This window comes from Octopus sinensis, linkage group LG11, assembly GCF_006345805.1.
Source record: "Octopus sinensis linkage group LG11, ASM634580v1, whole genome shotgun sequence".
Taxonomy (NCBI): domain Eukaryota; kingdom Metazoa; phylum Mollusca; class Cephalopoda; order Octopoda; family Octopodidae; genus Octopus; species Octopus sinensis.
Window position 1 is genome coordinate 28,612,410 of NC_043007.1, and position 4,701 is coordinate 28,617,110.

The following is a 4,701-nucleotide window of genomic DNA, read 5'->3' on the forward strand; positions in this document are numbered from 1 at the left end:
GTGTTTGTGCATACATGCATGCATGCGTGCGTGCATGTGTGTGTGTGGATTCTTGCCCTGAACATGGTACCTGTGTCTATCAAGTGACATACCTCTTCTTTCAATAATATATGAAACTAATTTCAAGCATTAATTCTGAATAATTTTCCATTAAGTTCTTTTTTTTTATTTTAGGGAATCTGTTTTGACTTAATTGTTCCAAAAACAGGAATTGTGGAGACATGTAATGTTTATCATCTGTTGGTTTGCCAGAATTTGACATCTGACAATGTCGGGCAGAAAGAATGGCCAATATATATGGAAAGTTGAAGAATGAAAAGAAAACGCCTAAATGTGAATGAGGCTGCAACACTGGAAACTAAGAAAGTTTCAAAGAAACATCAGAAAAGATGTTAAGTACGTGAATATGTAGGATTTTAAACCCATCAAACCCATCTTTAATTTTCATGCCAACCTACAATGTAAGAAATCATTCCATCAACTCTGGAATATTCTTCATAAAAATATTTGTCATCGAAATATCATCATAAAATCTCCCCACAAAATCAGTTTTAATTTCAAAAATATATTGTTGTTGTTTAACCCCAGGTCAGCCCAAATCCAGCAAACCTATGATCAAAGACATTCCAGCTGTGACCATCTTGTTTGTGGACTACATTATGCAATGCATTTTTTGTTGTTGTTGTTGTTGTTAAACCTAAATCAATCCTGGTGACCAAAAGTGTAACCATTCCATTTTTAAGCATAGCGTATCAAGGAATTCATTCTCCAATGTGTCCTTCCTTTTTAAGATGTGATTCAACCATTGTTTCCAGCAGGAAATATGATTTATTTCTTTGTTGGTTATTTAAAACAAATATTTTGTGAATTATTGCCTCAGTCCAGGTGTTTATTTTGGAAGTACTTGGTGAGTGGTTCAGCCACAGTATGTGGACATTGTTCGCTAACGTTCTACAGCCATGGGTTGACCACTGTCTTCTGAGTGAAACTGGGAGACAGGACCTGAAGAGGCTTGGTGTGTGTGTGTGTGTGTGTGTGTGTGTGTGTGTGTGTCTGTGTGTGTAATGTGTATGTATGCATGTGTATATATGTATTTTTTGTGTGTGCATATATTTCACTTTAACTTGTTGGATGTAAACAAACCAACCCCCTTGCTATAGCTTCCAGTCAACCACAATAGGACACCTGAGCTTCTTGACCTTTGACATTTTGCCTGATTTTTGCAAACAAAAGAGGTTCATAATTATGTCTCAGCTGTTTTGTTGTTTGACTGGGAGATTATTACCTTGCTTGGGAACAGGTGAGTGTTGCTGACGAAGAGTATGTGGTCATCAACAAACTCTTGTCTAACCCATGCAAGCATGAAAAGGTGAATGTTAAAACAACAATGATGATGATGATGATGATGACAACTTTCTATATTATACACATCATCATCATCGTCATCATTTTAACCTCCACTTCTCTACACTTTCATGGGTTGGATGGAATTTGTTGAGGCTGATGCCAAACTTCATCTCTTTCCAAACAAGCTATAATTGTTCCCAAACCCAGACTTGTTTTGCACAGAACACTGCAAATGAACAACCTTACCTGTATGAAGATAATGCTCACTTCGAATGATTACATGATATCTTAACTAGAATATACACAAAACCACACACACACAAATATATATGACTGGTTTCTTTCAGTTTTTGACAACCAGTCCAGGTGAATTTGATTGGCCTAGCTATAGGAGAAGACATTTGCCGATAGTATCACACAGTGGGACTGAACTTGTGGCCATGTGGTTCAGAAGCAACCATATTGCTACACAGACGTGGATGTGCGGTTAAGAAGTGTATGTATGTATGAACCACCTCCACAAACCAAAAAAGAGGTATAAGGACTTGCTGAAGGCTTCCTTAAGAGATGCTTGCATCTCTCCTGACACATGGGAAGGCATAGCTATTGATCGTAGCAGGTGGAGAAGGATTGTGCATGAGGGGACAGCCACGTTTGAGAAATCTCGAGTTGCACATGAGAAAGTAAGGAGGGATGTCAGGAAGGGCATCGCTGTTACACTTCCAGAAGTGAAGGGTCTTCCTTTGACTCTGGCATGCAATGTCTGTGCAAGACCCTGCCTTAGTAAAGCTGGACCCATGAGTCATCTTCGTAGTCATAAAACGAGACAGATGAGTGACAACCTGGCCACTGGTGGTGGTGTAACACACCATACTAATCATATCTGTCGGACATGTGGAAGAGAGTGTAATTCGGCAGGAGGATTTAAATGACATGCAAAGGCACATGAAGCCCAGTTACAACTACAGCCGGATATTACCGGTAAAGGTTTTAGTTGCCAATTTTGTACAAGACATTGTAGATCTTTAGCTGGGCTAAAAAGTCACATTCGATCACAGCACCAGTAACAGTTAAGCTTCATGCAATGGCCATACTCGATAACGAGGGGGCAACCATAATGTATGTATTATGTGTGTGTGTGTATATACATATGTATGTATGCATATATGTATGTATGTGTGTATGTATATATTATGTGTGTGTGTATATACATATGTATGTATGTTTATATGTATGTATATATGTATGTATGTATGGTGCACTGTTCATTTGAAAGTATAATGGAAAAAAACACGCTCAATCGAGCAGTGAGCTACTTTAAGTTTCATGCTCAGATAGCTCAGTGTACAGGGGTGGGGGCTTGTATAGTGTACCCTGCATAATCCAGCAATCATTCAGGCCCCTAAAAAACATGGCTACTCTGTGAGAGAAATCGAGAATAAAATAAGAGGGAAATGTGGATGGGCAAATGAGGGGGATAAGAGTTGTGTTCCTTTAACTTGTTTGCGGGAGAATGTTGTTAATGTTGAGTGGTTTCATGAAATATAACGATAGGCCGAAAGGTGATGTTTGTTCCCATCTTTATGAAGATTGATCCCTTTTCAGTTATAAACACCAAGTCTGAATCAACTTCAATTCTCAAACATGAACAACAGTTACCACCGATGTGTGTGTGTGTGTGTGTGTGTGTGTGATGTTCATGTATATATATATATATACACACACATTTGTACACTTATAGATACATGTATGCATACATATGTACATATATGTACATTATACGTTTATATATGCATGTCTACAAATGTGTGTGTATGTATCAGTATGTGCACTCACTGATACACACACACACACACACACACAATATATTATATATATATATATATAGAACAAGTAGAAAGATAAATTTTATTCAATGCATAGATACTGAACAGTATATATATATATATATATATATATAAAGGATCAAATAACTTTTTTCCTTTCTTTATTCTTTTTCTGCTTTTAAAAAGAAAAAAGTTATTTGATCCTTTATATATATATATATATATATATATATATATATATATATATATATATATTATATATATAGATATATATATATATATATATATATATATATATATTATATATATATATATAAAGGATCAAATAACTTTTTTCCTTTCTTTATTCTTTTTCTGCTTTTAAAAAGAAAAAAGTTATTTGATCCTTTATATATATATATATACTGTTCTGTATGAAAGCGTTGAATAAAATTTATCTCTCTACTTGTTCTACAATACATTTCAATGCTTCAGAAACAAACTTGTTTCTTTACAAACGGTGTAATATATATATATATATATATATATATATATATAGATTCAGATGAATATGGTACTTGTGTTGAGGCACCAGAATTTAGTATGGTATTATCCATACAATTTCAAAATAAGGAGATTAAAATCAAAATAAGCAGCAAGGATATCCAGAGGTAATGCAGTACGATTGTTTCATGCAACTCCATTTAATTGAACAATGCAATCATTACATCAATTCAAAATTGATGTAATGATTGCATTGTTCAATCAAATGGAGTTGCATGAAACGATCGTACTGCATTACCTCTGGATATCCTTGCTGCTTATTTATATATATATATATAATGCACTGATCTGTGATAGAAAATTCAACAAAAAAGTACTCCACCTGGCGAGAGATAAATATTATTAATTTGAAGGTCACAATACATGTATTGAAGCACTACAAATAGTTTCATATGTTGAGAAACACTGAAATATATTCTTCAGGCACAAACCACATATCATAAACTACAAAATTTCTTCTATTTATTCAATCTTTTGTTCGTTATGATTTGTGGTTTGTGCCTGAAGAATATGATTGAGTTCTCTCAACATATGAAACTATTTGTAGCACTTTAATACATGTATTATGACCTTTCAATAAATAATATATATATATATATAATTACATCTTCCTGTTGTCATTTCCTGAATCAATCTGTCAGTGATATAATAAGTAAAAAAAAATGTATAGTAAATGCACAAATGAAAAAAACATACAATAAAAGACAGACAGAGTACATTCATTTCATGTGTTTTCATTTACTATACTTTATTTTTACTTATCAATTAACAGAATGCACCCTGGTTTATATACATATATATATAGAGAGAGAGACAGACAGACAGACACATACACATACACTATAAATAAATATATATATATGTGTGTGTGTGTGTGTGTGTATATATATATGCATATGTTAATGAGTCTTTAAAAAACAGAAGGTTCCATTGAGAATCGAACTCATGATCTCCTGTATGTAAAGCAGATGTGATAACCACTACA